The 12881-nt window shown below is 38.0% G+C and overlaps 1 long non-coding RNA gene across 1 annotated transcript; it reads right to left on the reverse strand.

The window, feature by feature from the left end:
• Window positions 1-8319: 8319 nt before the first annotated feature.
• On the reverse strand, window positions 8320-12024 carry LOC121925134. Its single transcript, XR_006102801.1, has 3 exons — window positions 11884-12024; window positions 9139-9295; window positions 8320-8659 (listed from the first exon to the last, which is right to left on the reverse strand). It is a non-coding gene; the product is annotated as an uncharacterized LOC121925134 (long non-coding RNA).
• Between the last annotated feature and the right edge of the window lie 857 nt (window positions 12025-12881).

The following is a 12881-nucleotide window of genomic DNA, read 5'->3' on the forward strand; positions in this document are numbered from 1 at the left end:
ATAATAATAATAATAATAATAATAATAATAATAATAATAATAATAATAATAATAATAATAATAATAGGATTTATTTATATACCACCCAATCACTAGGAATCTGAGCAGTTTACAACAGAGGGGATAATAGACGGTTCCCTGCCCCCAGGCTTACAATCTAAAAGACACGACACAAAAGGAGAAGGGAATGGTGCGGGGGGAAGGGGATCAGCTCCATCCAGACTGCTTCAGAAGGACTGGAATAAGAGTGAAAAATGTTGGAGAAATATTTAATCCATGTAGAGGCACTGACTGAGGCTTCCTGTATATTCTTTGCTTTTTTAAAGCCATGAGTAACAATTTCCCAAAATTTGTCTTCCTTCTGTTCTATTACTGCAAGTTCCAAATCCTGCCACTGTGATCAGCTTTCTTGGCTTTTAAAAAACTTTTCTATTTCAGCCTAAAATTAGTTAAATTTTCCATGTTCTTACTAGATGGGTTTTTACGAGATTCCCTTAACTTTTTGACCAGGTCTTTTTTGGCTGTCCTGCATTCTGTATCAAACCATCCTGGGCATAAACTACTGTTTGAAAACACTGAAGTTCTGGACCATGCCAACCACTACCATGTCAGGATGCACAGGGAAGCCATTGAAATCTACAAACACCTGGACAATTTTAACCAGAAAGAAGAAACCCTTATGTACACTTGCACAAAATGTTATGTTTTTTGAACAGTGGACTCATCTATCATATTAATAGGGAGAGCAGAGCATTAATATAACAGGGAGATCACAGGTAATGACATTTCATTTCTATGCCTGCTCACTAAGTACAAGAACTGGATGTGGAATTGTGTTCCAGAAAGGGTTTATCAATATTAATGTAACCAGGTACAACAGTTTCCATTAGCTTCCATTAGCATTACATTTGGTTCATGTCAATAATGACATAAAAGTTATAGGAGGAGTAAAATCACCTATAAAAAGAAAGAAAATATATCACTATTTTGGGAAACTTAAGAAAGATGTTTGTTTACAAGAAACCCACATAAGGGAAAAGGATATTAGATTATTAAAGAACAAGAAATTAGGGAATGAATTTATTTCATCTTCAGCAAAAAAGAAAAAGGGGATTGTGATGTATGTAAAAAATACTATTATAGCAAAGGAAGTGTTCAGTGATGTAAATGGCCATTATCTTGGGGTTGAAGTGAACCTTCAGGGCAAAAAAATATTATTAGTTGGAATATACGGCCCCCAGGAAAAAAAAAGATAAAAAATTTCAATCAATATATAATTTGATGACAGACTTAGATTACACAGAAATAATAATGATGGGGGACTGGAATGCTGTAATTAACCCCATACTGGATAGATCTTGTAGTAAAGCCAGAAAAAAGAACCAAGGAAAACTCCCCATGTCCTTTTTTAAACTGAAGGAAAATCAAAAACTAGTAGATGTTTGGAGACATCTCTATAGGGGAGCAAAAGATTACACCTTTTTTTCTGACAGACATAAGACTTTTTCTAGGATTGACTTTTTTTAAGCTACTAAAACATTAGCTGTGCAAATTTTGGAAATGGGAATTTTACCAGAACTCTTGTCAGATCACAATCCTATAACCATGAAAATTAGGAAAGCTAAAAAGTCATTTAATTGGTCACTGAATGATTAACTACTACAATTTCCTAAAAATGTAGAGAAAGCAAAACAGACTCTTAAATGGTATTGTGAAGAAAATGAGGGGAAAGATACTGATCATATAACAAACTGGGAAGCGTCGAAAGCCGTGTTAAGAGGGTTTTTTAAAATAAAACTTAATGTGGAATAGAAGAGAAAAAGACAAGAAAAGACTCAGAAAATTCAAGAAGAGCTGAAGAAGAAGGAAGAGGCTCTCCAAAAAAACCTAACTGATGTAAAGACAAATAAAGAGATATAACTCCTACAAAAACAACTGTCTATTATGCTAACTGAAGAGATGGAGAACAAGCTTAAATATCTCAAATTAAATAATTTTCAACATTCTAATAAACTGGGGAAGTGGTTAGCTTATAAACTTAGGGAAAAGAAAGAAAGGAAGATGATAACGAAGATTCAAGTTGGTAAGAGGATGGTCACAGAACAAAGCAAAATAAAAAAGACTTTTCATAAATTTTATAGGAAATCGTATAACCAAGAGGAAGAAGATTTGGATTAGATAATTTCTATTTACAAAATACTGAATTACCTAAAATAACTACAGAACAAAGAAATCTCTTGAACCAGCCAATAACCACGAACGAAGTCCTAAACACTATTAAACTTACAGCGCTTTATAAATAAAGGTTAATAATAATAATAATAATAATAATTAAATGCAGTAAATCAGGCAGCGCTCCTGGTCCGAATGGTTTCCCTGCCTTGTACTATAAGACATTTCAGTTAGAACTAATTGATCCACTAAAAAACATGATGAACAGTATAAGAGAAGACACCTTTCCACCAACCTGGAAAGAGGTGGTAATTTCCTTGATACCCAAAGACGAAAGAGACCCAACACAACTAAAGAATTATAGGCCAATTTCTTTACTCAATAATGACTATAAGCTGTATGCAAGTATCTTGGCAGAGAGAATTAAAAAATAGTACCATTAGTGATACATACAGATCAAAGAGGATTCATCCCCAAAAGATATATTAAAGATAACATTAGGCATTTTGTAGATTTGATTGAGTATCACGAAATTAATATTGATATTGATAAGAAATTGGCTGCCTTTTTTGATATTGAAAAGGCTTTTGATAATGTTTCATGGAATTTGTTATTTGGTGTTATGCAAAAGTTGGAACTGGGGGACAGGATTTTAAGTTGGGTACAAGCCATATATCAAAAACAACATGCTAGACTTAATGTGAATGGAGAGAGATCTGAAATGATAAACATCTACAAAGGTACTAGGCAGGGATGCCCTTTGTCCCCTTTACCTCTGTGCTGATTATGGAAGTGCTATTACAAAATATAAGAAATAACTTGAAGATTAAGGGAATAAAGATTAAATGAACTGAACACAAAACCTGGGCATTTGCGGATGACCTTATGGTAACTATCAGTGATCCGATTAATGATTCTAAAGAACTAATAAAGGTATTCAAGGATTTTGAATTAATTTCAGGACTGAAATTAAATAAAGATAAAACGATACTAACTAAAAATATGACATATTGGAAGTAAAAGAGCTAGAATCAATTACAGGTTTTAACTCAAGTAAAAGAACTAAATATCTAGGAATTTGGGTCTCAAGTAAGAACTCTGATTTATTCCCGAATAACTATGAAAGATTGTGGTCCAGTGTTAAAAAGGATTTGGAAAATTGGGCTTGCCATCTTTGAAATTGTATTTTGAGGCATGTGGACTGTTGTGGATTAAAGATTGGGTGACCTTAGAAAACAAACTATTGTTAGATTTAGAAGGAGAGGATTTGACCAGGGGATGGCATACTTAGTATATGAAACAAGTAGTCAAACCAAATCCTTTGGCAACCACATATTCAGGAGGCCGCTCTTTAGAATATGGAAAAAGTATAAAAGACACATAATCCCCAAAATACATGGTTGGGTATCCCCGCAGGAAGCAACTCAAAGAAAAGAAATAAGTGAAGGGGTTAAGTGGCTCAGATACAAAGACCTTTGGAAATTGGAAGGAGGCAAGATAACGCTGAAGACCAGAGAAGAAATAAATGATGAGGGGGACAGGTCTCAAAATCTGAATTGGCTTTCATATAGACAAATCTATGAAAAATTTAAGATGGACCAAAAGACATATGGATTCAAATTAGAGATCAAAAAATCTGAATTGGGCAAGATTTTGTATATTGAAAAGGATAAATTAATTGGGAAATTTTATGCGGCCCTTCTGCTCCTAGAAACTGAAGATGAGAGGATTAAAGAACAGATGGTAAAATGGGCCAGATGTATAGGACACACAATTTCACTTGAACAATGGGACATGGTTTGGACAGATATTAAGAAATTGACTCTCTCACAAAGCATTAGAGAAAACTGTTACAAGATGTTATATTTTTGATATTTATCCCCTTACAAGCTGGCCAAAATATATAAAACAAGGAGAGAAATGTGTTGGAAATGTAAGACCAAAAAGGGAACTTTCTCTCACTGCTGGTGGGAATGTGGTAAAGCCAAGACTTATTGGAGAATGATTAATAATTTGATTAACAAAATAATGGGTACAAAACTATCCTTAAAACCCGAGTTATATCTATTAGGGATGATTGATGGGGAGATTAACAAAGGTGTAAGAAAAGTAATATTCTACATTATTTCTTTGGCAAGGATCTGCTTTGCTCAGAAATGGAAAGAAGATCAAGTTCCAACCAAAGAGGATTGGTTATTAAAACTCTATGAGGGAATGGAGATGGATATTTTAACCCATGCTATGAGGAATGAGTATAACACTAAACCAATGGATGATTGGAAGTCTGTAATAGACTTTTTCAGATTTGAATGGGGAAAGACTGTTATAACCAATATTTACTAACTCTGTCATTCTCATTATAGTGGTTCCAGAGGATGAAGTATAGATTTTGGAATATGTTTCTTTTCTGTTAACAAACACCAAAATAAGTAAATTAGAAACAATTAGGAGGAAGCCGAATTCGAACATTAATGAGTCGTATCTGGCAGTTAGGAAGTCACTGTCTACGGGTGAAAGTGTTGCGAATGTAGTGATTAGGTTAGGGTTAGTAGGAGTAACTAGGGGGTGGGATAGGGGGGATAGTGGGTGGTCAATTAGTATTGGGAATATTTGTTATGTTTGGGAAGAATAGAATGTCATTGTATTATGTTTGTATTATGCGTTTTCTTTGTTTTCAGTACTGTTGTACGTCTATACTTTATTGTTTTTTAAATTTCTTAATAAAGATATTTTTTAAAAAGGATTTAAAAAATTGAAGAACTTGAATCTATCACTATTGGGAAGAATTGCTTTGGTCAAAATGAATATATTGCCAAAATTCCTTTTTTTATTTCAATCTGTCCCAATTATTGTAAATGAAAAGCCATTTGTAGAATGGCAAAAGGGCTTGTCTAAGTTTACCTGGAAGGATAAAAAAGCAACAGTGAAAATGAAATATCTTCAGGATTCAAAAGAGAGAGGGGGACTTGCCATGTCAAATCTCAAATTATATTACGATGCAGCCTGTCTGTCATGGTTAAAAGATTGGATCATTCTAAAAGAGGAGGATTTATTAAATCTGGAAAGCGTGAATTTGGCTGGCACGCCTACCTATTTTATGACAAGGATAAAGTAAATCGGGACTTTAATAATCACATTGTGAGACATGCTCTACTCAGAATTTGGGAAAAATAAAAAAAACTAATATGTCCTAAAATCCTCCTTTGGGCATCTGCCCATGAAGCCCTTTTTAAATATAACCCTAAGAAAGAGAGTTGGATTACCTATGAAGATTTGATGGTTATAAATAATAATGGATATGAGATAAAGTCATGGGAAAACCTTACTGAACAAGGGTATCAAATATCGTGGCTCTTTTACAGACAGCTAAGGGAACGATTTCTTATGGACAAAAAACAGTATGAGATTGGTAAAGTAGATTCTGAGTTAGAGCGGGAGTTAATGTTAAATAAAGATGCCTTATTGTCAAGACCAGGGGTAGGCAACCTTTTTGAGCCGGGGGCCAGGTTGCTGTCCCTCAGACAACTGGGGGGCTGAAGCTGGGGGGTGGAGCTTCCACCCTCCGGGGGCAGAGCCACATGCCGGGGGGAGCTTCCACCCTCCGGGGGCGGGGCCAGTGCTGGAGGCCTCCTCCTCTTTGCCGGCCCCTGACGGGGCCCCAGGCCCTGTCAGGGCTGGACAGAGAGCCGGGGGGGGGCGCCAGCGGCTGGAGGCCTCCCCCTCTTTGCCGGCCCCAGCCCCGTCAGAGGCTGGCAAAAGAACTGGGGGGCCGCCAGCGCTGGAGGCCTCCCCCTCTTTGCGGCCCCCGTGGGCTCCTTCCCGGCCTCAGCGGCTGAGAAGGTGAGAGGAGGCTAGCAAGCCCCCCAAAGGCCCTGCACGTTTGCGCGAGAGACCTTTAGCCTCTCGCATGAGAATGAGCAGGCTGGCAGCCCCCCAAAGGCCCCGGGCGCTTACGCGAGAGACCTTTGGCCTCTCACACAAGCATCCTCTCGTGCGAGAGGAAGGAGGCCGGCAGCCCCCCAAAGGCCCCGCGCGCTCGCATGAGAGACCTTTGGCCTCTCGCGCAAGGGTGCAGGGCCTTTGGCCTCTTGTGCGAGCAGCCAGAGGCTGGCGGCCCCCCAAAGGCCTCTTGCGCGAGAGGGAGGAGGACAGTGGCCCCCCAAAGTCCCCACATGAGTGGCCCGGTCCTGCCGCCAATTGCTGCCAGCGCGGGGCCTTTGGCAATCGGCAGCAGGACCAGGCTAGGGCCGGTCCCCTGGTCTCAGCAAGCCGCATGCAGCCCGCGGGCCGGGGGTTGCCGACCCCTGGTCAAGACTGTATAAATGTATTCTTAAAATGTATATGGAAGAAGAAGTTGTCAAAGACAATATGATTAAGTGGTCCCAAAATTTTAGTTTTTCTATTGATTTGGACCAATGGGAATATACATGGTTAAAGCAACTGAAATATACCTGTAGCCGGAACCTTAGAGAAAACTATTATAAAGTTTACTTCCGATGGTATCTAACTCCTCTTAAGATCAGCAAAATGTATAATAATTGTACCAATCTGTGTTGGAAATGTGGGAAAGAACAAGGTTCAATCTATCACATGTCGTGGACTTGTCGGGAAGCATGTAAATTTTGGAAATTAATCTTCTTTGAACTCAAGAAAATAACTACCATAACTCTGAAGTTCTCACTTGAAGTCTTTTTGTTAAATATAATTGATCTTGATTTAGAGGGTAAATATGGTAAAATATTATTTTATATGTTATCAGCAGCAACAATAGTCTATGCCCAGAAATGGAAGCTGAAAGAAATCCCTACTAAAGAGGACTGGTTGTTCAAGTTATTAGACTTGATGGAGATGGACAAGCTCTCGAGAGCAATCAGGAATTAATCCAAGAATGTATATAAAGAAGATTGGAATGACATTATTCTTTTTCTCCAAAAAGAATGAGGAAAAATGCTGTTCTGGGTATAGATTAAGTTGAAGTGGAAGTAAAGGTTTTGTTTCTCAGGGCAATAACAGCTGACAGAATGTATATGTGTATATTGGTTAACTCTAATGATATGTAATTTAGAGAGGACTCGTTTTGATAATTATACATATGAAATGAAGATGATGGGGGGGGATGTAATTGTAGGAACAAGCATAATTAGAACACCGATTATTATTGTTTAATAGATAATTTCAATTAGAAAACGATGGAATAAAGGGATAGACTGACAGTAAGAAAGTAATGTTTGAGAACATAAACACGACAGATAGTAGTTTTGTGTTATGATATATTATGGATGATCGTCAAAGGTTTTTTTTTGTTTTGTTTTTATATGTTTTAAAATTTAATAAACATTATTAAAAAAAAATAATGACATAAAAGTTATAGAAAAGGACAAACATAAAACACTGCATGTCACAAGAAGCAATTGTCTAGTACAAGAATTAAGGTCCTCATCATACTGGACTGTTAGAATTTCACTTCCTGTGCTGCCAGAAAAAAGACAGCCAGGACTTTTCTAATTTGTTCTCCTTCTACTTTTTAAAAATCTTCTTTATTAATTTAATGAACCTGAGAGTGGCAAGAGTGAATGTTGGGGGACACTGATTGCTGTCACCCAATACCTCACCCTTTGAATTTACAATGTTGTGCAGTATAACGCAAGAGATTATTAGAGAGTTAACATTTTCCTCTACATCCTCCAAAGGTGTTGTCAGGTCCATCATGCATTCAACCTCTCAAAAGCCCTCTCAACTATGTTTCTTGCCCAGTTTAGGCATTTGTTAAACAGAGCCTGTCATGGAGTCACTGTTTCCTGGCATGGCTTCATTAGTCATTTGCTGGTGACTACAAGGATTAACAGACTGCCTTTAAGGGCAGCATGCAGCATCCCCTTTCATTGCCTGATCAGGGCCATGGCAACGATATGCTGCGGTCCCAATCTGGACTTTCCTTGGTGCAAAGAGGATCCATGAAATGTGGCTCCTTTTTGTGCCTTAGAAATAGTGCCATAGCTGCTGGCGCCATGGCTATTTGATACTCCTTTGGCACTGAGTCATCTGGACACAGTGCCAGAGGAGCACCGTGATGCCACCCACCATGTGGTGGGACACACAGTGTCATGCTGGCACCCCGATGCCAGCCTTTCTTGCCAGTCTGTCAAGGCTCTACAGCAGCAATGGCACTATAGATACTATCAGCAATCAAAAGTGGACCAATCTGCTGGGCATATAGTGTTATGTTTGGGTTCCCAGGGACAAACACCTCTGCCTCCATTGTTTCAAAGATAGCAGAGTTCCTGAAGACCCTGGCATTGTGATATGTGTCACTCCATTCAATTTCCATATCCATGAAGCAAATCTTGTGATCACAAGTGCTCTGAAGAAGATTGGAGTAACAATTTTTCTTGTTAATGAATTATCTTCTTTGACAACTGATGATACAATCTGGCAGTGGCATCCATCTGTGGCACCTATTACCTGTGGAAAGCCAGCTTGTCATCACCTGGAATAAAAAAAAGCACACAGTACTGAAACCAAATGTGGTGGTTTTAGCACTGATTTCAACACAACAAAATCAGAGGAATAAATCTGAGGAGTTAAATCAGTACTAAATATTAATTAGAAATACATACTTTCCGGTGGTCTCGCAGGAAAACTGTTTGATGAATCAGAGGCATCCCCATGTCAAGCACAACTTGCACAAATATGACACCAACAGTTGAACGACTAGCACAAGACTTGCACAACATGGAACCACATGAGCACTGGTACTCCATCAACCACAAGGCCATGGTGATGTATTTTCCCACTAGGATGGCTTCATGCATACACATGTCCTGCTTTGAGATCTCTGGATGAAGAGCATCCACCAGCTTGACAAAAATGAATCTGGGCATTCAGAAATACTGTTGCCACTTCTTATCAAACTATGTTGACATCACAAAATGTTCCCACCAATACTCACTCATTGAGTATACTCACCATTGCCAAAACTGTGCTCTTAACTGAGTTAGAAGGGGTGAAATTTCTACTGCAAGGGCTTGAGAAAGCCTCACAATGGACACATTTCTAGTGCAATTGTGCTCCAGTCTCTTCAATCTCTCTGTGTCTTCTCCTGTTCTTCAACGCTTATGTATCTCTGGCAAGAAAATGAAGATAAAATGCTTGTCTTCAGTGATGGGCAACATCAAGCACATTGAGAGACATGATGACAAAAAGCCATACAGCACTCCAGTAGGATGAGATCCACATCATTTGCAAAAGGAACAAAGAAACATGTGACAACAGAAGCAGAAATGTATGGATGTGCATAATTTGATAGACAGCTTTTAAAAAATGAAAAAACTAGGTTACAACTTTGCATTCTTTGTTCATGGGCATCAGAACTTGCAGAGATGCACATAGATGCGGTTCTGATAAAAAAATAATGTGAACAACAATTTGGGAATACTTGATTAAGGATATTTACATAGTTCTGTTGAAAACAAACTATAGATGAGCCCTGAGACGTTTATGGGTCCACTGTAATTGCCCTCTCTATCATCCATATTGAAACCACCACACATTGAACTAGAAAATTTAAACCAGATTCCAGTCACCCCAGCCCTTTGTGTTGGCAAAAATGGGAAACTGGACTCCCCTTTCTTTTTTTAATTAACTCGTTGGAAGACAGGAGTATTTCTGCAATCAAATAACTGGACTGGAAAGCTTGAAACATCCACTCCACCCACCCACAGCACTTGAAATCTAGAGGGAAACAGTTTCAGTCTGTCTTTCTCGTGGCTTTCAAGTTGACCTAATAGAACCTCCATCGATGTGTAGTTCTTTTCCTAACACCACTGCTGATGTTGAATTGCAAAAGTGTAGAAAGAAACACCCTGGCAATGGGCAAACTATGGGCTGTCTTCATTCACTCTCAATTAGCCTGAATGCACAGCGGGGAGATACAGTATACTTCTATTTAGAAAGTTGATGGGAGAGATGTATTTGGACTGCTGGGGATAGCAAGTAACAGAATTCCACCCATGTAAAGGAACCAGATGCCAGAACAATTAACCTGGACAATGACTTATCACCTACTGAATGCAACCAGTGCCTAGATAGCAAGTTTGTATGGGAAAAATGCTACCTCAAGATGTCTGTCTGCAAATCTATGCTCTCCTGTCCTTTGTGGTTGCTGCCACACTGCAAAATTAATTCAGTTTGACACTGCTTGGAATCATCCAATTTGGTTTTTTGTTTTGTTTTGTGGCACCATTGCTCTGTAAGAGAGAGGGCTAAATGTCTCACAAAACTGCAAATCCCAGAATTACATACCACTGAGCCATGGCTGTTAAAGTGTTGTGAAAATGCATTAATTCTTCAGTGTAGATGCAGCCACAGCTAGTATTTTTTGTTTTTTCAGTTCCCCCTTTTCCACTCTGAAATCTTCCATTCTGTAGGAAGTGCAAAAGGTCAGTGCTTCTCCTCACAGGAAGTCATTGTCAGAATGTGTGGCTCTGCTTCTTTTCAAATATGTCTCTAAAAATAGAACTAAAAATAGAGACATGCAGGATAAGAAAACAGAAGAAGTGGTACTAGTTTTCATGCTAGGAAGCCATTGAGAAATTCTGAGCTTTGGGACCTGTGAAAGAATAATTAGCCCTAGCAACCTGGATCAGTGCCTCCTCTTGTGGCCGTATCTTGTTTTGCCCTGATACACCTGAAATCCTCTTCAACATCACAGATACAATAAAAAGTAAACAAAGACTTCGGGGGCAGTGAAAAAGTGGCAAAACTATCCATAACAGCATTGCCTTCCAAATTAGCAGATTTTAAAAATACAAGGATAATCTTAGTGTTGTATTTAAACAAGCATAAATATCTCTCTAGAGCATTTCAATCAATGAAGTGTTTCATGTACGTTATTTCAGTGATTTATATAATAGCCCTTTGTATTATCATACAAGCTATTATTGGTATTATTATTTTCATAATTTAGTCAGATTTACAAATTGGAGGAGATCACAAGGGCTATCTAATCCAACCAGATGGTTAACTTTTTTCAAAAAACCCACAGTGAATTTTAGTTTTAGAAAGCAAAAATGACAAACAGCATTAACAAGGAAATATATAACCTCTTTTAATTCAGAATCCACGCTTCCAAATCATAAATTATTTAAACAATATTTTCTCTTTTCTTTAAACATCTGAATAGTTTTGTTTGTCTATTTTGCTTTCTCCATGTATAATTTTTTTTTCACACCATACATCAAGCTCAGAGATTCACATACTTATGCATTATCCACCGGCTACACACAAACAAACACACAGCCATTTTTCAAGTCAAAACATAATATTCTAGAGTCAATTTTAAGTCAAACCCCATTTTTATACATCAATCACACGAAAGCAATCCCAGTTATCAACATAAAACAAACATTAATATGTCCATTCTTTACCACAAAACCACATTTATAAAACAATTTCTTAAAACATACAGACAAAAAGACAGCCTTTTATTCACCACACAAAAAACACTATCTCACATTATAAACAAAGACACACAGTAAAACTCTTAGGTATTATAGTTACTTTTTCACTAATCTCTTATTAGAAGATTCCCCCTATTTTCCATAAAAACCAATATAATTTTCAGAAAATAAACACATAACATTCCTCAGTTTCCCTTTTCCTTCCCACTAACATATCCTCTACCGTCACCTCCCAAACCTTTTGACAACATACTTTTGTCCTCTTTTGCTTCCAACAGCAGACATCTTTTCATGCCCTCCAAATATCCAATTTTTTCTGGCTTGCATACTATATAACCCATTTGATAGTTTTAATAGAGCTTCTTCCTCAAGTACAATCTTTCTAATCCAATCTGCTTCCTCTTCTCAGAACATTTATTTCTTAAGTGTGTGTCTTCTAAATAAGTGTGTTTAAGCCGATGTGCCCTTACAATCTGCAAAAGTCTGCTATTTCCTTGATGTCTCCCTGCTGATGTCATCAATGTTCCGGCTGTTATCTTAAGATGTCCTCCAAAGTGTTCTTTGTTTGTTCCTGACAATGGTGGTTCCACACTTATGTTATGCTGTGCTAAAGATCAGCTGCAAAGTCACAGATGTTTTCTGTTCCTGTTCTGGCTGTTCCAGCTCCTGCCTGTTTCCTGGGTCTGACTACAGTCCTCAGAGGTCCTCCAAAGTACTCCTGCTTACTCCTTGCTACAACTGTTCCTGATTTTTGGTTCCTGGTTATATTTGCTGTTGATGCTGCTGTGCTGAACCTGAGCTGTTGCTGTATTCCAGAGGATAACCTTCCAGTGTTGCTAAAATTACTGAGTTGATTGCTGATTCAATTACAGTACTCCACCATAGATGACATCACCAGACCTGTTCAAATGCTTTCAGATCAGAGATGACATCTACCTTTGGTACCAGAGATGACTTCAGTGTGCCAGTTGTTCCAGACCTGAATCTGTTCTTGACCTGCTGAATTATACCTAAATTGCCTACCAGGATAGTATCTTACATAAAGCCATATGGTTTTCTTGTTCTCATTTGCTCCTTTGAAACTGCTTGCCACTGCATGCAACACTATTATTATTATTATTATTATTATTATTATTATTATTATTATTATTATTATTTATGGTATTTATACTCCACCCTTCAGCCCTAAAGTTCAGTGTTGCCACCCAAATAAAATCTGTTTGTGCTTTTGGCTCCAAGATGGAGTTAGCT

The sequence above is a fragment of the Sceloporus undulatus genome, chromosome 3 (genome assembly GCF_019175285.1).
Source record: "Sceloporus undulatus isolate JIND9_A2432 ecotype Alabama chromosome 3, SceUnd_v1.1, whole genome shotgun sequence".
Lineage (NCBI taxonomy): Eukaryota > Metazoa > Chordata > Lepidosauria > Squamata > Phrynosomatidae > Sceloporus > Sceloporus undulatus.